Source organism: Nerophis lumbriciformis, linkage group LG08, assembly GCF_033978685.3.
Source record: "Nerophis lumbriciformis linkage group LG08, RoL_Nlum_v2.1, whole genome shotgun sequence".
In the NCBI taxonomy this organism is placed as follows: Eukaryota; Metazoa; Chordata; class Actinopteri; order Syngnathiformes; family Syngnathidae; genus Nerophis; species Nerophis lumbriciformis.
Genome location: NC_084555.2, coordinates 35,614,393 through 35,620,392, shown reverse-complemented (window position 1 = coordinate 35,620,392; position 6,000 = coordinate 35,614,393).

Genomic DNA, 6,000 nt, shown 5'->3' with positions numbered 1-6,000 from the left:
GGGCAGGGGAGTTCAGTATCTGGTCGATTGGTAGGGCTACATTCCTAAAGAGTGCACATGGGTCTCCAGCTCCTGCATCCTCAATCTATCTCTTTTACGTGACTTCCACTCTCTCCTTTCTGAGAAACAAGGTAGGTCGCTAGGGGTCGCCTTATATAAGGGGGGTGTGTGGGGGTCTACATGATCTGGCAGCTCTGCTGCTGCCTGTCTGCTTTTTGTGGCAATGCCTGGTTTCTGGGTCACGGGGCACAGCCACCTGCGCGCACACCTGGCACTAATTTCCTCCTGACTACTTAAATTCTCTACCCCATTCTCTCGGCACCAGTCGAATCCTCATTGTTCACCCTTCCAGTCGTAAATGGTAAATGGTTTATACTTGTATAGCGCTTTTCTACCTTCAAGGTACTCAAAGCGCTTTGACAGTATTTCCACATTCACCCATTCACACACACATTCACACACTGATGGCGGGAGCTGCCATGCAAGACGCTAACCAGCAGCCATCAGGAGCAAGGGGTGAAGTGTCTTGCCCAACGACACAACGGACATGACTAGGATGGTAGAAGGTGGGGATTGAACCCCAGTAACCAGCAACCCTCCGATTGCTGGCACGGCCACTCTACCAACTTCGCCACGCCGTCCCCTAATCCAACAATCTAAATCTAATGCAATGTGGGACCATTGTCGTGACGGAATACTTAGAGGGTGAAGGAGACCGGCTGGAGGGCGATGAGAGGCCTTGCCTCTGGCACATACAGAGCAGGCGTTCACAAAGTCTTTGATGTCTCTTGCCATTGCCGGCCACCAGTCGTGTTCATCTCCTCTGCTTTGGCCCCCTTCACGCTTCTCGTTTCCTGTGGCTCTGCCCCGACGTTGCCGTAGAGTGCTAACTGTTTCCTCTCCACGCCTTTTGTGTGCAATTTCGGTTTCTCCACACCTTTTGTGTGCATTGTTGGTTATTTCTGTCACTCCTTATTGAGTGCGCCTTTTGTTATTCTTATTTTTTTATTCTTGCTCTGCATTAGGGTCCTACTCCGGCTAAGCCGATCGTGACAGTACCTCAGTAGATAAATGCTAAGCTATTTAAAAAAACATTTTTTATCTTAACTTTTTGTGTTACAAAGAAAATAATTATTTGTGTCATTAATAAAGAAACTTTTAATTTTTAGGACATATCGATGGCCAATAAAACTAGCTATAGTCCGAAAATGGCCCTGGCGCGGCACTTTGGACACCCCTGAGCTGAAGCATTTGTTCATAGTAAAGCAAGCCATAATTTCCGTTCTTAATTGTTTGTATTCTGGCACGTAACTTTTTCCTGGAAGTGAAGAACAGTGGTGGTCAACCAAGCCAAGATGGCTATTGTGCAGCCAGCAGCCTGCAAAATATCTGGGTACGTAATGGGCCTCAATTTTCATGCAAAAAGCAGATACGGACAAAATGGAATAGATTTATACTTATATCAAAAAAAGATTTGTCGAATGATATCAAGGATTATCTGTTGGTCGAGTTCCCATACAACTTCTGTGTGTGTGGGTGGGTCAAGGGAAATTGGGTTTAAGACTCTCCCAGATAAATATGTATTATTTTTGCTTGTGTAAGGTTCCATTGCATGATTCAACTTTGCGTCTTGCGAGTACGCGTCCATGTAAACAAACTGCAGGACGAACACTCGACCCCTGACACTCGTGACTACATATTCATTTAACAAACTAACAATTACCAGATCATCATGTTATTTTTATTTTGTCTTGTTATCATACATACTCTGACACATTTGTGTACAAAAATACTAAATCCTCATATTATTTTCTTTGGTTTATTATCATATGTACATTTGTTTACAAAGTAAACAAGAGGGGAGACGTAGAAGTACCTTTACTGACAGAGTATCATTGACCCTGACTTTCTGGTTTCTGTTTGTTACAAATTAAAATACAAACAATATCAAGATTATACTTCAATGGGAAATACTAAATGAGGAAAGTATATGAGAAGTATAGCAAACAAACCTTTAACGAAGTGGTCATTGAAAACTTCTCCATTCTCAATTACCTCTCAAAGAATTTTGAAGAAAGGTTTATCCTTTTCATGATTTTAACGGTTCGTACAGCCGTAAACAACACAATAGGACATTTTTCTTCGAGAGAGGCTAAATGATGCCTCGTGCCCATTGAGAACAGACCACTACGTGTATTCAATTAACCAGACGTGAGCTGTATGTCCATCCATCCATCCATTTTCTACTGCTTGTCCCTTTTTGGGGTCGCGGGGGGTGCTGGAGCCTATCTCAGCTGCATTCAGGCGGAAGGCGGGGTACACCCTGGACAAGTTGCCACCTCATCGCAGGGCCAGCACAGATAGACAGACAACATTCACACTCACATTCACACATTGGGGTCAATTTAGTGTTGCTAATCAATCTATCCCCAGGTGCATGTTTTTGGCGGTGGGAGGAAGCCGGAGTACCCGGAGGGAACCCACGCAGTCACGGGGAGAACATGCAAACTCCACACAGAAAGATCCTGAGCCCGGGTTTTGAACTCAGGACTTCTCAGGACCTTTGTATTCTGAGGCACATGCACTGAGCTGTATGTCACATCATGTAAATCCAGCAATATGATGACGTTTCTGTAGCAACACTCCCACAGGTTAAGTGAGCTCTATGCTTGAAATAACCTGATGGTTTTAGCACCGGTCTTCTCATCATTAAGCCCACATGGCTGAAAACAGGGATACGTTATTTGTTTTGCATTGGTGCATGTATTTATTTATTGCAATGATGTAGGGCTGTACTCACTTTTGGTGTTTCCACTGATCTGTTGCTTTCTTGTTATAAGTAGCCTCAACTCACAAACTTAATTTGTTATGTCACAGAGCTCCTAACTCAAAACACTTGAATCTAAAATCGTCTACCATTGAAATGAATTGAAATCAATTTAGTCGCGACTTGGCCCCCCAAAACACCACAATTTGTACAAGTAACATGCCTTTCAAAAAGAAAAACTAACTTTTAGATACAAAAATATTGTATAAAAACAATACAATAGAATGTAGTACAAACAACTACAGTAGCTTTAGGAAGTAATGTAATTAAAATTAAAATTAAATTAATTGGAAAGTGGACTTCTACAGTATCTCCTTCCAGCTGCTTCAATATCAAATACACAACAGCTTTTCCATATTTTCACAAAAGTATTATTTTTACATAATTGGTTAGCGTTAGGCTCAGTTAGCTTCAATATGGTGCAGTGATACACTCGATTTGCTTCGCTAAGTTGGCGACACACTCTGTCATGTTTTTGATTATTTCTTTCTTTAATTAAAAGTATAGAGTCCACTTATTCTCAGCACTGTCCTTCACACTCACTTGCCTCATAATGCTTGGAAAACAAAGTTACAATATGTTGCTTTTTAGCTCTAAACTGATGCTAGTGAGTAAGACCAGATGTTTTGGGCAGATCTTACGGGGTCCTCTTGCTATGCTGACTAAAGGCAGGGATCTCTCTAGGTCGTCCTCAGACGAGCCTTCCATCGTTGCTTCCAGTCAACCCGATTCTCCATACATTTGGCCAGTTCCTTGGCACTCTGAGCTCCTGCATCCTTCTTGAGTATGTCCACGTATGTTAGTGTGGGACGTCCTCTTGACCGATGCCCATGTGTTGGTTCCCGCAGCACCAATTTGCTGGCTGGCAGCTCCTGATGCCTTTGGCAGTGTCCTGCTAGTCTCATTCTCCTTACAGCAATCTTCTCGCTCAACCTTGGTATTCCCTTGTAGAGGATTATGTTGATTACGTGCGCACTCTTGTTGATGTTAAGCACTGCACGCAGCATCCTGGTGTAGCATCCATCCAGGAACTTCTCCAGGATTGGCTTCAGGGTCCAGCATTTGCTGCCATAGAGGAGAACGGACTCAACTGTCGCATAGCAGAAGCTGAGTTTGATTTAGCGGGGGAGGTTGGAGTTCCATACACTGGTCATGCCGTTCAGGGCCCTCCATGCAAGTGCCTTCCTCACTTTTAGATCTTGCTCAGTTGAGTTGACCCATGCGCCCAGGTATTTGAAGTCCTCAACTTCTTTCAGCACAGTGCCTCCTGCTGTTATCAGAGGTTGATGTTCTGGTGGAACGTTGTAGGTCATGACCTCAGTTTTCTTGGCATTTAGCCTAAGGCCAACCTTGGCGCACTATAGCTCTACCCTGTGTAGTAGTTCTTGTGCTTGTTCCACGTTGTTGGAGAGCAGTCTGATGTCATCCGCATAGTCAAGATCTGTCAGGACCACTGCCGGTTGTCGACTCGACTTCCTTGGTGTCAGCGTGAAGCCAAGTTCCTGCTCTCGCCCATTTATTGCCTTCCTGAGCGCATGATCAAGGACTATGATGAAGAGGAAGGGGGCTAGTGTATCCCCTTGTATAACTCCAGCCAGGATGTCAAACACCTCGCTGTTGCCATCTGGGGTCACCACCCTGGCCCTTGTTCCTGCGTACATGGACTCTGGCGCTTTTTCCCACTCGTACTGTGGCTTTTGCTCTGGCGAGCTCTCCGAGTGTGAAGGGACCATCGTTGATGTTCAGGTTTGGGAGGACTGATGGTATTTCTTCTTCCTCAGCTGCGTCTACTGTTTCTCCCAGCAGCCTTTTGAAGTGACTGGACCAGGTTGTCACCCTCTCCTTCGGGCTGCATCCCTCCACCTGTCCCTCCTTGGTCCTCTTCCGCCCCGTCATCTCATTGATGACCCTCCAGGCCACCCCATACTGTTGTTCACCTTGCGCCGCCTGCACCCTCCGCACTCTCTCCATCAGTTCTTCCCCTTTGATGGTATCATAGCATCTGAAAAGAAACTGTTTGGCTTCATTCAGCTCGCCACGCTTCTCCACAGTTGGTTCTCGCTCAAAGTTGAGGCGGCCTTCCTCCACCATCCCTCGTGCTGCTACGACATCTGGGTGTTTGGATCGTCTGGAGGTACTGACTCTCTCCATCATGGGCACGCACAGCCTGGTCGCCTCCTCATTCGCAGTGACGAATCTCCTGTATTCTCCACTGGCCTCCGCTCCCCTGTCCAGCTGCTGGAATCGTCTCCTCCCCTCCTCTGCGTATCTGGTTTGAAGGCCAGGGTCACTTGAGAAAGCTTTCCAGTTATACCGGATCTTGGGACATGGTTTGGGGACCCTGAGGCTAAGGCGAACTCTCATTGAGACCACACGGTGGTCTGAGCCCACAGAACTAAAAGTGCTGTATGCTCAGCATTCAGGATGGAGTTCCTCCATTTCTTCCTCACTAGGATGTAATCTAGCTGCCGTAGCGTTCCTGAGGCTCAGTCTCGGAAGGTCCACCTCTTTCCTGTTCTCTTCCGGAAAATGGTATTCGCCGCCAGTAGCTCGTGTTCCATGAGGAAAGCAGTGAGGTAGGTGCCGTTGCGGTTGGTAGAGTCGTGGTAAGGGAAGGGTGCATCCTCTGGTCCAAGGATTGCCAGGAAGTTGCTGACGTCAGTTTTTGATGCAGTACCGCCTGAGGGATCGAATGTCACGGCCTTGCCACTTACGTGCAGTGATTTCTTCAGATTCTCTGAACCTTTTGATATTACGGACCGTAGATGGTGAAATTCCTAAACTCCTTGCAATAGCTCGTTGAGAAATGTTGTTCTTAAACTGTTGGACAATTTGCTCACGCATTTGTTCACAAAGTGGTGACCCTCGCCCCATCCTTGTTTGTGAATGACTAAGCATTTCAAGGAAGCTGCTTTTTTACCCAATCATGGAACCCACCTGTTCCTAATTAGCCTGTTCACCTGTGGGATGTTCCAAATAAGTGTTTGATGAGCATTCCTCAACTTTTTCAGTCTTTTTTGTCACTTGTGCCAGCTTTTTTGAAACATGTTGCAGGCATCAAATTCCAAATGAGCTAATATTTGCAAAAAATAACAAAGTTTACCAGTTCCAACATTAAGTATCTTGTCTTTGCCGTGTATTCAGTAGAATATAGGTTGAAAAGGATTTGCAAA